This window comes from Eschrichtius robustus, chromosome 6 (genome assembly GCF_028021215.1).
Source record: "Eschrichtius robustus isolate mEscRob2 chromosome 6, mEscRob2.pri, whole genome shotgun sequence".
NCBI classification, from domain to species: domain Eukaryota; kingdom Metazoa; phylum Chordata; class Mammalia; order Artiodactyla; family Eschrichtiidae; genus Eschrichtius; species Eschrichtius robustus.
Window position 1 is genome coordinate 130,652,575 of NC_090829.1, and position 17,770 is coordinate 130,670,344.

The following is a 17,770-nucleotide window of genomic DNA, read 5'->3' on the forward strand; positions in this document are numbered from 1 at the left end:
AAGACGATTCATATTTTCTACTTTTTTAGGATTAGTTTTAGTAAATTATTTTTTTCTAGGAATAGGTCCATTTCATCTAAATTCTCAAGATTATTGGTCTTGAAATATTCAAAATATTTTTATTGCCTTTTTAATGTCTGCTGGATCTATAGTAATATTTTCTTGTTCTTATATGACATTTACTATTTGTGTCTTCTCTAATTTTTCCTGATAAATCTTCTGAGGGATTTACCAACTTTATTAAGCTTGTCACGAAAACTAACTCATGACTTTCTTAGTTTTATCTATTATATTTCTATGTGATTAATTTCTGTTCTTATCTGTTTGTTTGGTTTTTTGTGTTTTTTTTTTTTTGTAATTTGTACCATCCTTGCATTTTACTTGTTGTTCTCTTTCTAGCTTCTTGAGATGATGCTTAATTTATTAATTTTCATATTTTCTTCTTTTCTAAAATATTTAGTTGTCTCTACATACGCCGCTAATAACGTTCAATTTAGATATGAAATGTTTCATTATAATTTCATTATCATGTCATTCACTTTCAAGTATATGATGGTTTTCTTTTTTTTTTATTGGTTTTTAAGTTAATTGCATTTTGATCAGAGAATCTCTGTTTTTCAGTCTTTCTTGAGAAGAGCTCATCCTCAGTATCTTCCAGTTATTTCCTGGTTCTAAAGAAGATCTTCCATTCATGTTTCCCCTCTACTTTGAGGACCCCTCATTTCTCTAGCCCAGCACTACCTAAGAGAACTTCCTGTGATGACAGAAATGTTCTATATCTGCACTGTCCAATGCAGCAACCAGTAGCCTCATGTAGCTATTGAACATTGAAATGTGCCTAATAAAACTGAGAAACTGTGTTTTTAATTTTATTTATTTTTATATTAATTAAATTTACATTTAAGTACTTAAGGTGACTAGTGGCTACCATATTGGGTTGCACACCCAACCAACTTTTCTTCTGTCTGTTAGTCAGGATCCAGTCAGGAAGGAGTTATCTGAACAGAGAGAAAGTAGCATAAATAATTAACTATAAATTTGTTAAGTAGAGAAAGAAAGAGAACTCTAAGGCATCACAAAAGTAGCAACTGCAGGAAGCAGCTTCCATTCCCTAGAAATGAGGGAAAAACAACAACAGCAAAAAAACTCCAGAATATGTAAACTTAAAAGATTGGAGGAGAGGTCCCCATGAACTAAGACTTAGACCTCTGAAGAGGGAATAGGGGTGGGCATAAGGGGACCACATGATGAAGCTGGTTTGGCAAGTGTGGGAAAAACTTCAAATCGTATTCCGCTGTCATGTCATGAAGGAAGTGCTGCTGTCAGGGTGAAGGAGTGTTGCTTAGGCCATGCTCACAAGAACTTCAAGCAAACAGGAAGCCAGTGGGAACCAACAAGAAGCAAATCCCTTCAGCCTCCTCCAGCCTTGTGGCCCCTCTTGCGCTCCTCCTTGTGCTCTCTGCTGGCAAAGCCTAACAGCACAAGCAAAAGGTGGCTTGCAGAGCCCAGGTCCCAGCATCACCAAGCCTACTACAGAGGAGGGTAGTTTCCAAGCTGAGAGCCAATACTGGCACACTCTCTTATTTGCTTCTCCCTTCTCCTCGTCTGTCTTACTTTTCCCAAGCCCAATCTTATATGGCCTTTGGGAGAAAAAGCAGACCAGCAAATATGCCTCTGAGAACCTTTCAGTACTAAAACTAATCAACAGTTTCTTAAATCTTTGTTTCAAATCCAGTGAGAGAAAGGGGAGAGAAATTAGCCCTCAATGGAGGCGAGAGAAAAGGAGAAGAGAATCCACAAAGAACAACCTGACTTAAATACTGCCATATTTTTACATACTTTTAAAAAAATTTTTATTGGGGTGTAGTTGATTTACAATGTTGTGTTAGTTTCAGTTGTACCATACTTTTTATACAGATACCGGTAGAGAGAAATGTTTTCTACTGAAAAAGAAACAGAGTGAGTGCAGTAAGTGGGGACTGACACCTTCAGTGTTAGGAAGCAGCAGGAATTGGTGGAGACCATGGAAAGTACATGCCCATCTAAAGGGGGCAGTAGCTGCCCAACCAGCCAGAGACTGCAATGTGGTAATATGAGTCCATTTCCCAGATCTTCTAATTTTCTGAGAGATGCCAGAAATCTGGATTTTTATGTGAAAGCTTCCAATTTCAAAATGTTGGCTCACAGAAGTTTTAAACATTGTATAAGCCAAATGAAACACTGAGATGGGCCAAATCTAGGCTGTGGCTGTGGTTTGGGACTTCTGCAGTGCAGCATGCAGATGAAAGGGGATCTGCGGGAATATAGGGACCTCAAGTATCACATCACATGGCCCACAGGAAAGAACAGCCTAGTTCAACATTATGTGATAACCCAAATTTTAATGCAATGTTGGCTTCTCATGTAAGGTTTTTTCTGTTCTTTCTTTTGTTCCCTTTTCTTTCTTTTTTTGGTTATGGTCATTGATGACATTAAGACCAAGTCAACCTAACTTAGCACTGTCGATCACTAAGATGATCACTCCCTTCAATGCGGAGTTAATTTAAAATGAACACTCTGGGAGAAATAAACTGTATAAATCAAATATTTAATCATTATTCTGAGGTTTTGGAATTTACTTCAAGAGAGTTGGCACCTCTTTAGTTTCATCATGAGAGAAATGGTCAATCATTGGGATATCTAGTAGGCTATGTAAACTGGAGACAAATTGAAATAAACATCAACATATATACACATATACATGTATGCGTTGTACATATAGTATAATAATCCATTAAATCCCATGGTCTTTGGCAGAAAATTCTGTACAGCTCTATTACAAAATGACAAAGTATATTGCAAAATAAAACGTGTAGACATTAAAACTAGAATTCGGAGTGCTGTGATATTTGTCAAACGTTTCAGTAGGTTCTTTGATGGTTGATTCTTTTTGTTTGAGTGTCAGAAAATCTTTTTTACCCATATGGAAGCTGTACACATTTTCCTAAGCCACATGGAATAGACACTTTGACTTGTATGCAAAAGATCTGTGGTCTTTGCAAAGCCATTATAGTTTCTTTTGTGGTACAGATGAAGCCATAAATAAATATATGTACATACATTGTATAAATTGTCATATGTTTTTGAAAATCTTACTTGCTCTTACTCATCAGGAGTAAATCACTACATAGACCCACATTTTGAAGGAACTGTAAACAGTGGATTTCATCAAATACAGTATTTCTTTTCCTGTTCTACTTCCAACCAATTCAAGTAAGTACTTTACCTACATGAACAATCATCAACTTTACCTGCACAGCAGTTTGTACTTGTAAAAGAGGAATATTAGAGGGTATTGAAAACATGATTTTTTCCTCCTAAAATTTGTCATTTTTTAAATTTATTTATGTAAGCTAAAGAGAAAAGATTATCACTCTGCTAGAAACCTAGCAGACTGCCTCTTCAGGTCTTCCTCTATTATGCTCTACATTTTAGTAGATCCTTCATGTTTAAGTCTCTAATAATAATCATTCCACAGGCTTAAATGCTCAGAAAGGAAAATAAAGTAGACCTTTAGATTATAGCAGCATTTACATATTGAATGGGAGATTTTGATACCCAAAAAAAAGGGTGACTTCTTTTCAAAAGTTTACTTTAGTTTTAAATATTAATATTTACTTATTAGAGTAAAATAAATTCAAAAACCTAATTCCTTCTTATACCTTTAAATTCAACATAAAAAGCTTATAACTCCAAAAACAATTAGGTCACTTTTAAAGATACTGAGATTAATTTATAATCACATTTTAAATTTTACTTAGGTTTCTTTAAATATTTCTTAGTTGCATTTGTATATTTAGGTACTTAATTGTCCAATTTATAGAAAAAAAACTTTCCTTTTCCTTACTTTTTAAGTAATTCTTTTATATGTAACAAATTAAACTTATACATATTATGGATAGCAAGTTCTTTTAAATTTTCCAATATTATTCATAAACTTCAAACTTTGACCTTAAAAATCACAAGTCTAAACTGATTATGCAGACTGCACATTTTAAATTAGAATTACTTAAAGAAACTGTGGTATATGCATATACAATGGAATATCATTCAGCCTTAAAAATGAGAAACCCTATCATCTGAGATACTGATGGACCTTGAAGACATTATGATAAGTCAAACAGAGAAAGAAAAGTACTGTATGATCTCACTTATTGTGGAGTCTGAAAAAAACAGCCACCAAACTCATAGAAAAAAAGAACAGATTTGTGGTTACCAGAACCAGGGGGCAGGAGAGGGGGTGGGGAATTGGAGGAAGGTGGTCAAATGTATAAATTGTCAGTTATAAGATAAATAATTACTAGGGATGTGATGTTGCATGATGACTATAGTTAACATTGCTGGATGGTATACGGGAAAGCTGTTAAGAGAGTAGATTCTAGGAGTTCTCATCACAAGATGAAATTTTTTTATTTTCTTTTTACTGTATCAGTATGAGATAATGAATGTTAACTAAACCTATTGTGATAATCATTTCACAGTATATGTAAGTCAAAAGATCATGCTGTACACCTCAAACTTATACAGTGGTGTATGCCAAATATTTCTCAATAAACCTGGGAAAAAATTAGAATCCTCATCTAATGCTATTTTAATGGCTTAATGCATTAAGGTTAATAACAATAATCCACAGTCCTTTCTTACATATTCATAGTAAGAATGTGCTTTCCTGTCAATTGAAGTTAGGTCTGGTCATGTGACTGGTTTGGCCAATAAAATATGAACAGAAGCAACACGTGTCCCTTTCTAGTAAGAAAACTTCAAGAGCCAGTACTATGTTCTCTTCTCCCAGAAATGTTTACCAACAGTGCTCCAGATGGTGGTGTCTCCATCAGGCTCAGGCCCTGATGAGGACAAAATGAAGCATATTTTCCTATCCTGCTTTTTGCAACAACATGGATGGGCCTTGAGGGCATTATACTGATGAAATTAATCAGACAGAGAAAGACAAATAGTGCATACTCTTTGTTATATGTGGAATCGTTTTTTAAAAAGGCCAAGCTTGGAGACCTTCAAGATTGTGGAGGAGCAAGACATGGAGATCACCTTCCTCCCCACAAATACATCAGAAATACATCTACGGGTGGAACAACTCCTACAGAACACTTACTGAATGCTGGCAGAAGACCTCAGACTTCCCAAAGAGCAAGAAACAACCCAAGTACCTGCGTAGGTCAAAAGAAAAAACAGGGACAAAAGAATAGGCACAGTACCTGCAGCTCTGGGAGGGAGCTGTGAAGGAGTAAAAGTTTCCACACACTAGGAAGCTCCTTCACTGGCGGAGATGGGGGGTGGGCAGGGGAACACTTCAGAGCCATGGAGGAGAGCACAGCAACAGAGGTGCAGAGAGCAGAGAGCAAAGTGGAGAGATTCCTGCAAAGAGGATTGGTGCCGACCACCACTCACCAGCCTGAGAGGCTTGTCTGCTCACCCACTGGGGCGGGTGGGGGCTGGAAGCAGAGACTCTGGCTTTGGAGGTCAGATCCAGGGAGAGGACTCAGGTTGGCTGCGTGAACACAGCCTGAAGGAGGCTAGTGAGCCACAGCTAGCTGGGAGGGAGTTCAGGAAAATGTCTGGAACTGCCTAAGAGGCAAGAGACCATTGTTTTAGGGTGTGCGAGGAGAGGGGATTCAGAGCACAGCCTAAACGAGCTCCAGAGAAGGGCGCGAACTGCAGCTATCAGCATGGACACCAGAGCGGGCATGAGACGCTATGGCTGCTGCTGCCACCACCAAGAAGCCTATGTGCAAGCACAGGTCACTATCCACACCTCCCCTGTAGGGATCCTGTGCAGCCCGCCACAGCCAGGGTCCCGTGATCCAGAGACAACTTCCGCGGGAGAACACACAGCACACCTCAGGCTGTTGCAATGTCACGGGGGCCTCAGCCGCCTCACACTTGCCCCGCATTCCGTATCCCTCCCTACCCCCAGCCTGAGTGAGCCAGAGCCCCCTAATCAGCTGCTACTTTAACCCCGTCCTGTCTGTCTGAGAGAAGAACAGATGCCTGCAGGCTACCTACACGCAGAGGCAGGGCCAAATCCAAAGCTGATCCCCAGGAGCTGTGCGAACAAAGAAAAAAACAGAATTTCTCCCCACAGCCTCAGGAGCAGCGGATTAAATCTCCACAACCAATTTGATGTACCCTGCATCTCTGGAATACCTGACTAGACAACGAATCATCCCAAAATTGAGGTGGTGGACTTTGGGAGCAACTGTAGACTTGGGGCTTGCTCTCTGCATCTAATTTGTTTACTTTTTTATGTTTATTTTACTTTAGTATTTAGAGTTTATTATCATTGGTACCTTTGTTTATTGATATGGTTGCTCTCTTCCTTTTTCTTTTTATATATAGATTTTTTTTTCCTTATTGTGAGTGTGTATGTGTATGCTTCTTTGTGTGATTTGTCTGTACAGCTTTGCTTTTACCATTTGCCCTAAGGTTCTGTCTGTCCCTTTTTTGTTGTTGTTTTTTCATTACTTTTTAATTTTTTTTATTTTTAATAATTTTTTTATTTTTTATTTTAGTAACTTTATTTATTTTTTCTCTCTTTTTTCTTGTTTTCTCCCTTTTCTTCTGAGCCATGTGGCTGACAGGGTCTTGGTGCTCCGACCAGGTGTCAGGCTTATGCCTCTGAGAGTTCAGGACATTGGTTCACCAGAGACCTCCTGGATCCATGTAATATCAAATGGCACAAGCTCTCCCAGAGATCTCTATCTCATGGCTAAAACCGAGATCCACTCAACAACCAGCAAGCTACAGTGCTAGACACCTTATGCCAAACAACTAGCAAGAGAGTAACACAAACCCACCCATCAGCAGAGAGGCTTCCTAAAGTCAAAATAAGGTCACACACACTCCAGAACACACCACCAGATGCGGTCCTGCCCACCAGAAAGACAAGATCCAGACTCATCCACCAGAACACAGGCATGAGTCCCCTACACCAGGAAGCCTACACAATCCACTGAAACAACCTTACCCACTGGGGGCAGACACCAAAAACAATGGGAACTAAGAACGTGCAGCCTGTGAAAAGGAGATCCCAAACACAGTAAGTTAAGAAAATGAGAAGGCAGAGAAACACACAGTAGATGAAGGAGCTAGGTAAAAACCTATCAGACCAAATTAATGAAGAGGAAATAGGCAGTCTACCTGAAAAAGAATTCAGAGAAATGGTAGAAAAGAAGATCCAAAATCTTGGAAATGGAATGGAGAAAATACAAGAAACATTTAACAAGGACCTAGAAGAACTGAAGAGCAAAGAAACAGTGATGAACAAAACGATAAATGAAGCTAAAAATTCTCTAGAGGGAATCAATAGCAGAATAACTGAGGCAGATGAAAGGATAAGTGACCTGGAAGATAAAATAGTGGAAATAACGACCACAGAGCAGAATGAACAGAAAAGGATGAAAAGAATTGAGGACAGTCTCAGAGACCTCTGGGAAAATATTAAAAGCACCAACATTCGAATTACAGGGGTCCCAGATGAAGAAGAGAAAAAGAAAGAGACTGAGAAAATATTTCAAGAGATTATAGTTGAAAATTTTCCTAATACGGGAAAGGAAATAGTCAATCAAGTCCAGGAAGTGCAGAGATTCCCATACAGGATAAATCCAAAGAGAAACACACCAAGACACATCTTAATCAAACCATCAAAAATTAAATACAAAGAAAAAATATTAAAAGCAGCAAGGGAAAAGCAACAAATAACATGCAAGGGAATCCCCATAAGATTAACAGCTGATCTTTCAGCAGAAACTCTGCAAGCCAGAAGGGCATGGCAGGACATATTTAAAGTGATGAAAGGTAAAAACCTACAACCAAGATTATTCTACCCAGCAAGGATCTGATTCAGATTCGATGGAGAAATTAAAACCTTTACAGACAAGCAAAAGCTAAGAGAATTCAGCACCACCAAAACAGCTTTACAACAAATGCTAAAGGAAATTCTCTAGGCAGGAAACACAAGAGAAGTAAAAGACATACGATAACAAACCCAAAACAATTAAGAAAATGGTAATAGGAACATACATATCGATAACTAACTTAAAGGTGATTGGATTAAATGCTCGAACCAAAAGACATAGACTGGCTGAATGGATACAAAAACAAGACACGTATATATGCTGTCTACAAGAGACCCATTTCAGACCTAGGAACACACACAGAATGAAATTGAGGGGATGGAAAAAGTTATTCCATGCAAATGGAAATCAAAAGAAAGATGGAGTAGCAATTCTCATATCAGACAAAATAGACTTTAAAATAAAGACTATTACAAGAGACAAAAAGGACAATACATAATGATCAAGGGATCAATCCAAGAAGAAGATATAACAATTATAAATATTTGTGAACCCAACATAGGAGCACCTTAATAAATAAGGCAAATGCTAACAGCCATAAAAGGGGAAATTGACACAGTCATAGTAGTGAACTTTAACACCCCACTTTCACCAATGGACAGATCATCCAAAATGAAAATAAATAAGGAAACACAAGCTTTAAATGATACATTAACAAGATGGACTTAATTGATATTTATAGGACATTCCATCCAAAAACAACAGAATACACTTTCTTCTCAAGTGCTCATGGAACATGCTCCAGGATAGATCATATCTTGGGTCACAAATCAAGCCTTGGTAAATTTAAGAAAATTGAAATCATATCAAGTGTCTTTTCCGACCACAATACTATGAGATTAGATATCAATTACAGGAAAAAAAACAGTAAAAAAAATACAAACACATGGAGGTTAAATGATACACTACTAACTAACCAAGAGATCACTGAAGAAATCAAAAAATACCTAGAAACATATGGCATCGAAAATATGATGATCCAAAACCTATGGGATGCAGCAAATGCAGGTCTAAATGGGAAGTTTATAGCAATACAATCCGACCTCAAGAAACAAGAAACACCTCAAATAAACAACCTAACCTTATACCTAAAGCAATTAAAGAATAACAAAAAAACCCCAAAGTTAGCAGAAGGAAAAAAATCATAAAGATCAGACCAGAAATAAATGAAGAAGAAATGAAGGAAGCAATAACAAAGATCAATAAAACTAAAAGCTGGTTCTTTGAGAAGATAAACAAACTTGATAAACCATTAACCAGACTCATCAAGAAAATAAGGGAGAAGACTCAAATCAATAGAATTAGAAATGAAAAAGGAGAAGTAACAACTGACACTCACAAATACAAAGGATCATGAGAGATGACTACAAGCAACTATATGCCAATAAAATGGACAACCTGGAAGAAATGGTCTAATTCTTAGAAAACCACAATATTCCAAGATTGAACCAGGAATAAATAGAAAATATAAACAGACCAATCACAAGCACAGAAATTGAGACTGTGACTAAAAATCATCCAGCAAAAAAGCCCAGGACCAGATGGCTTCACAGGCGAATTCTATCAAACATTTAGAGAAGAGCTAACACCTATCCTTCTCAAACACTTCCAAAATATAGCAGAGGGAGGAACACTGTGAAACTCATTCTACAAGGCCACCATCACCCTGATACCAAAATCAGACAAAGATGTCACAAAAAAAGAAAACCACAGGCCAATATCTCTGATGAACATAGATGCAAACATCCTCAACAAAATACTAGCAAACAGAATCCAACAGCACATTAAAAGGATCATACACCATGATCAAGTGGGGTTTATCTCAGGAATGCAAGGATTCTTCGATATATGCAAATCAATCAATGTGATACACCATATTAACAAATTGAAGGAGAAAAACCATGTGATCATCTCAATAGATGCAGAGAAAGCTTTCGAGAAAATTCAGCACCCATTTATGATAAAAACCCTCCAGAAAGTAAGCATAGAGGGAACTTACCTCAATATGATAAAGACCATATATGACACACCTACAGCCAACATTGTTCTCAGTGGTGAAAAACTGAAACGTTTCCACTAAGATCAGGAACAAGACAAGGTTGCCATCTCTTACCACTATTATTCAACATAGTTTTGGAAGTTTTAGCCACAGCAATCAGAGAAGAAAAAGAAATAAAAGGAATCCAAATTGGAAAAGAAGAACTAAAGCTGTCACGGTTTTCAGAGGACATGGTACTATACATAGAGAATCCTAAAGATGCTACCAGAAAACTACTAGAGCTAATCAATGAATTTGATAAAGTAGCAGGATACAAAAATAATGCACAGAAATCTCCTGCATTTCTACACAGTAATGATCAAAACTCTGAAAGAGAAATTAAGGAAATGCACCCATTTACCATGGCAACTAAAAGATTAAATACCTGAGAAAAATCCTACCTAAGGAGACAAATGACCTGTTTACACAAAACTATAAGACAGTGATGAAAGTAATTAAAGACAATACAAACAGATGGAGAGATATACCATGTTCTTGGATTGGAAGAATCAACATTTTGAAAATGACTATACTACCCAAAGCAATCTACAGATTCAATGCAACCCCTATCAAACTACCAACGGCATTTTTCACAGAACTAGAACAAAAAATTTCACAATTTGTATGGAAACACAAAAGACCCCGAATAGCCAAAGCAATCTTGAGAAAGAAAAATGGAGCTAGAGGAATCAGGCTCCTGGAATTCAGACTATACTACAAAGCTACAGTAATCAAGACAGTATGGTACTGGCACAAAAACAGAAATATAGATCAATTGAATAGTAGAGAAAGCCAGAGATAAACTCATGCACATATGGTCACCTTATTTTTGATAAAGGAGGCAAGAATATACAATGGAGAAAAGACAGCCTCTTCAATATGTGGTGCTGGAAAAACTGGACAGCTACATGTAAAAGAATGAAATTATAACACTCCCTAACACCATACACAAAAATAAACTCAAAATGGATTAAAGACCTAAATGTAAGGCCAGACACTATCAAACTCTTAGAGGAAAACATAGGCAGAACACGCTATGACATAAATCACAGCATGATCCTTTTTGACCCACCTTTGAGAAAAATGGATATAAAAACAAGAATAAACAAATGGGACCTAATGAAACTTCAAAGCTTTTGCACAGCAAAGGCAACCATAAACAAGATGAAAAGACAACCCACAGAATGGGAGAAAAATATCTGCAAATGAAGCAACTGAAAAAGGATTAATCTCCAAAATTTACAAGCAGCTCATGCAGCTCAATATCAAAAAATCAAACAACCCAATCCAAAAAAGGGCAGAAGACCTAAATAGACATTTCTCCAAAGAAGATATACAGATTGCCAACAAACACATGAAAGAATGCTCAACATCACTAATCATTAGAGAAATGCAAATCAAAACTACAATGAGATATCATCTCACACCGGTCAGAATGGCCATCATCAAAAAATCTATAAACAATAAATGCTGGAGAGGGTGTGGAGAAAAGGGAACCCTCTTGCACTGTTGGTGGGAATGTAAATTGATACAGCCACTATGGAGAACAGTATGGAGGTTCCTTAAAAAACTAAAAATAGAACTACCATACGACCCAGCAATCCCACTACTGGGCATATACCCTGGGAAAACCATAATTCAAAAAGAGTCATGTATCACAATGTTCATTGCAGCTCTATTTACAATAGCCAGGACATGGAAGTAACCTAAGTGTCCATCACCAGATGAATGGATAAAGAAGATGTGGCACATATATACAATGGAATATTACTCAGCCATATAAAGGAATGAAACTGAGTTATTTGTAGTGAGGTGGATGGACTTAGAGACTGTCATACAGAGTGAAGTATGTCAGAAAGAGAAAAACAAATACCATATGCTAACACATATATATGGAATCTAAAAAAAAAAAAAAGTGGTCATGAAGAACCTAGGGGCAAGATGGGAATAAAGATCTAGACCTACTAGGGAATGGACTTGAGGATATGGGGAGGGGGATGGGTAAGCTGTGGCAAAGTGAGAGAGTGGCATGGACATATATACACTACCAAACATAAAATAGAGAGCTAGTGGGAAGCAGCCGCATAGCACAGGGAGATCAGCTCTGTGCTTTGTGACCACCTAGAAGGGTGGGATAGGGAGGGTGGGAGGGAGGGAGATGCAAGAGGGAAGAGATATGGGAACATATGCATACATATAACTGATTCACTTTGTTATAAAGCAGAAACTAACACACAATTATAAAGCAATTATACTCCAGTAAAGATGTTAAAAAAAAAAAAAAAGGCCAAGCTCATAGAATTAGAAAGTAGAATGGTAGCTGTGAAGGGCTAGGAAGGTGGGAGAAATGAGACATGTTGGCCAAAGTGTACAAACTTCCAGCTATAAGGTGAATAATTTATGGGATCTAATATACAGCATGATGGCTATAGTTAAGAATACTGAATTATATACTTGAAAGTTACTAAGAAAGTAAATCTTAAATATTCTCACCACAAAAAGTGCTAATTTTGTAAGGTGATGAAGGTGTAAACTAACCTTTTTGTTGTAATCATTTTACAATATATATGTGTATCAAATCATCGCATTGTCCACTTTAAACTTACACAATGTTATATGTAAACTGTATTTCAATGAAACTGGAAAAAATAAGTTAACTTTTTTATAAGTGTATTTTCCTACCTATCCTTGAGGATTTGAGAGTTATTTGTTATCATAGCATAACCACACCTATCCTGAGTGATATATAGACCAAATTCTCTTAACTATTATAAATACTTATAATACCAATGTAACAGAGTCTTCTCAAGTGCAATACTAACTGTAGACTTGGCCCTATTAAACATTTCTATACTTAATTCTAAATTTTCCTTAGCCTGAAAGATGCTTGCCCACTGAATAACTAATCATCTCAAACAATTTTGAAGTTATCTCCTGCAGTAATGTTTCAGGATATCTTCTCAGCTTACTGTGATTTCTTAACCTGAGACAGAAAGAAGGAAGGACTGGATCCTCTTTATGTCCACTGAGATGGTTAATTTAATGTGACTGCTTGGCTGAACCATAGGGTGACCAGATATTTGGCTGAACATTATTCTGGATGTTTCTATGAGGATGTTTTAGATGAGGTTAAGTCAGTGGACTTTGAGTAAAGCAGATTGCTCTCCTTAGTGTGGGTGGGCCTCATCCAATCAGTTGAAAGCCTGAATAAAACAAAAGACTGGTTCTGCCCCACCCCACTCCAGCAAGAAAGAATTTCTCCATCAGACCACCTTTGAACTTTGTCTACAACTTCAGCTCTTCCTGATTCTACTGCACACTGTCTTTGAACTCAGAATGGAACTCTACTGGGTCACCAGCCTGTTGGCCCAGCCTGCAGATTTTAGACTTGCCAACCTCCATAATAACGTGATCCAATTCCATATCATAAATCTCTTTCTCTATATATACACATCCTGATCGTCCTGGTTTTCTGGAGAACTGATACACCCATGTTTTTCCCCCTAGGGCCCTGGATCTTTGAGGTTGTTTCCATTTGTCTGAGCTTTGAATAGAAACAGACTGGAAATCAATTTCTTCTTACTCTGCCTCCCACCTATCTTTTTTTTTTTAATATGTAGGAAAATGTGTGATTTTTGTGAGAAAATTATAGAATGCACTTTCTGCATTTAACTGTTCTACTCCCTTCAGAGTATAATATGAAGATTCTTTAAAGCAACTTTTTTCAAGCAATTTTTATTGTGCTCTTTATACCAGAAAAAGAGTTGAGGTTGCTAATATATGTCTTTGAATAATCTGGTATGCAAACATAAAAGGATTCTCTTCTAGGGATATTGTCTTCTTACAATGTTAGTGTGATAGGTAAACAGATTTAGGAACAATTTTGTAGATCAAACAAATGTTTTACACTGTGTGAAATAGAGACATGAAATGATAAGATCAGCTAGAGGAGATAGCTAAGAATCTGTCCTCCACTTAACCATTAAGGGAAGCAGAGAACAGATTGTCCCACAGATGTAGAATAGATTTGCCCAGGCTGGAACAAAAATTAAAAGGGCAGTAAAAAGCAGAGCAGGTTTTTTTTTTGTTTTTTGTTTTTGTTTTTGTTTTTAGGAATGAGAGCTCTCTTGCTGTATTTAAATCCTGTTTACCACTCATCTAATAATAATGTGTACTCAGGAGAGACTATATTTATTAGTATGCATTCAATCAATTGAGCTTGCTATGTAGAAAAGAGATTGAGAGCTAAATCCATTTCAGAGATTTAAATAGTATGAGTATAAATAGGAAAAACTAGTTTTTATGCAGTAATTTAAGGGTTTTAAAAATAGTATTTCTTCAAAGTAAAAGAAGTGTGGAGACCAGACAACACAATTTGGAATCATAAAAATCTGTCTCCACTGTTGTTCTCTTACATAGCTGTGTGATTTTATTAAGATTCAACCGCTTTGCCCACAAAAGAAGATAATCATAATTTATCTGCAGGTTTGTTATTAGAAGTAAAGCTAATATCTGAAAAATGCCTATGAGTAAGTCCTAAATAAACAGATGCTATTATTTTATTTTAATTTAATCTTTAAATTGTAACTTTACCCTGTGCAAGTTGTATCTCATTGCCATGAACTCATGGAATATGTAAAAATGTGTTGTTTTGTTGAATTTTTATTCTAATGAAGTGCTTTGCTGGAAATTGTATAATCTGCCTTCAGGTTTCTGGGTTAAAATGAAATGAAAAGCCATAATTACTGTTTCTCTGATGAGGGAATTAGAAAGTGGAAAAAGAAATATTCTAGACCAAAACGGGGGTGGCGGTGGAATAAAGAACAAATATTGCAACAGATAGTCTTCTTTCAAGGAAATGTTGTACCCACATTTTACTGCTGACATCTGAAGTCTTTCTGTTCTAGATGGAGATTAGGCAACTTGCTTTTCTAGGAGGAGCATTAATGTAGTTTTAAATAAAAAATGGTAGCATGTGTTGAAAACTTATAGAGGCAACAACAAAGTGGTCAAGAGAATAGTTTCTGAAGTTAGACTTCTCAGAGCTACGTCATCTGGCTGTGTGGTCAGTGTGAGCCCAGCTCTTCATCCATGAAATGAGGATAATAATAGTCTCTACCTCACAGAGTTGTTGGAGAATTAAATGAATTAATACATGGAAAGTAATTAGGATGGCACTTGGCATATACTAACATTTATTATTAGTTGTTATTATTGTCGATCAAACAAACAGCGAAAATGCAAAACCTCTTATTCTGTCTGGGAAAAACACATAGAGACCCTAAGGAAAAAAATTCAGAATCAAGACCAATTCTGAGAGTGTTCTAGATCCTGACTAAATCTCTTTATAAGCCAATTTTCTCCTTCTCTAGCATTTTCATGTAGGTTAAGTCAAAATAAAACAAACACTAAAGACAGCCTCGAATAAGTCTTCAAAAGGCATTTACAAATCTGAAAGTAGTATGTTTTTGTCCCAGTTTAATATATGCCTCGTTTACCTTGTTTGGTTGATTTGTATTTGTCAGTTTTTGCTGCAATAATGTTGTATAAGATACAATCCCAAAATCTCACTGGCTTGTAACAGCTAACAGTTATTTTTCACACATGAGTCTATGAGGCAGCTGCAGTGACTATGTTCCAGACTATACATCGGTTCCCTCATTCTGGGATGTACAACATCCTTCACAGGCTGATGCACCCATAACTGCCTGGGATAAGTTCTTCTCATGGCAGAGGGCAGGAACACAAGAGATAAAGTCTAACAATATAAACAAAGTTAAAACCTTACTTGAACAGGAAGTATGTCATCCCATTGGCCAAAATCAATATTACAACTACATCCAACAACTTTGGAACAAGGAAGTAATCACCTCCTGTGCAGAGGATGTAGTATTTGCTGAACAATAATGAAATCTATCACATTTGCCAAACTGCTAGTGTTCCATCAAGTTCAAGACCCAGACTGACCACTTCAATTAACCTTATTCTACCGATGTGAGTCTCAAAAGTCAAAATGCATCAAAATCATGGAGGAACTCATTAAAAATATAAATGACTTGGCCCTGCCACCACCTGTTATGATTTAATAAATTTGAAAATGGGACTCAGGATCTGCATTGTTACCAACCTCACCAATAATCACATCATACACCAAAGTTTGAGAATCCCAGGGAAAGCTGTACATGGAGATCAGAGCAAGTCATGACTGACTGAAGTTGCCTCCCTCTTATGTCTTGCTGCCCCAGTGGAGAAGGAAGGATAACACAATGGCAACATTCCCACCTGCAGAAAAAAGAGACTGAATTGGGGTTTCTGGTGGATTGAATTATTGGCTCCCAATTCTTCTCCTCTCCGTGTTTCCCCCACCCTGCCACTTGACTTTGCAGTTCCTCCTACTAAATTTTCCCACCTTGTTGATGTAGGACTTAGCCATGTGACCCACTTTGGGCAGTGATATATGGGTAACAGAGTGCCAGTTTGGGTGGTGATATTTATTGAATCCAGGGATTGCATTTTGATTTTGAAACATTCATACATTTGAATCATTGTAATTATTTTTTTTTCCTGAAGTGCTCGATGTAAAAAATATAATTAAAAAAAAACATATTTTAAAATTTTTTAAAAATAACAAAGTGCCAGTTCCAAATTTAAATCACGTTCCTGCTTGCCCATCTAACTTCATGCTTGAGAAGAGCATCCCCCAGTAGCTGTTACCTCTCCAGACCAAACCCCAGAATTAGCACTCTTTGACAGACTAAGCCCAAGCAAGAACCCAAGCCCATCTGAACCCAAAATGAATTGGAGCTGCCTAGACAAGTCAGATCAACCAACCTCCACTTGAAAATCATAGGTGTGCAAGAAAAAAATGATTGCTATTTTGAGCCAATGCATGTTGGAGTGGTTTGTTACTCTGAAAAATTTAATTCACACAGAGTTTGTCACTTTCTAACACTACATCTCTCTTCCCAATTCCAAAATCATTTGGGTAGCAGTAGTGGGAATCATGTCTCTCTATATTGAAATGAAGCTCAGACTATAAGCAAAATATTTTTTCTCTGAAACATTAAAGATATATAGAACTAGGAAACATTTTCTTCTGAATTCATACTATGCCATTTATTTATTTGAATATACCTGAAGAAGAAAGCACGTGAATGTAGAACAGTGAAATAAGAGGGGGGAAAAGGAATATTTAGGTCATACAACAGCACCACATATTTTTTCAAAATAGAAACAGATTGTTGTACAGAATCCAGCAATTCTGGTGGAAATACTCTGCAATGGAAGCATGTTTTCCATTAACTTAAATACTGTGTTAACCTCAATCAAAAATACACTTTCTTAAACTGAATACAGAATTTATAGTCTTGAGAAACCGTGCCTGTCATCTAAATGTGCAAAAGTCTGATGCAAATGACTTGGTCCCACATGATTTTTAAAAATTATCTTGTTAAAACGAAATAAAAACCTAAAGCAGCATTTATTCCCCCACCCAACTTAGCACTTTTGCCAAGTGGGATACCTTTTAAAACTCCCAAGTGTATTTTCCTTTCTTGCTGCTGTCTAATAGCTTCAGGTCTTAAGATTTCTCTCTATTCAATAAAACTACTCATGAAAAACTTCTCAAATATAGACAGGTTTTATCACCCCAAAATTCATGGAAGTTGACATTATATGGTGATGATCTTTCTACTAAGCTAGTGAGTCCAGTAAGTGTAATGGAAAATCTCTCCTGTTAGAAAGTGATGTAACCAGTTGTCGTTTGTGTCTGAGCTTCTCTCTGGACTTTTGGGGTTTGTGGGAGCACCTCGCTATGGAGGAG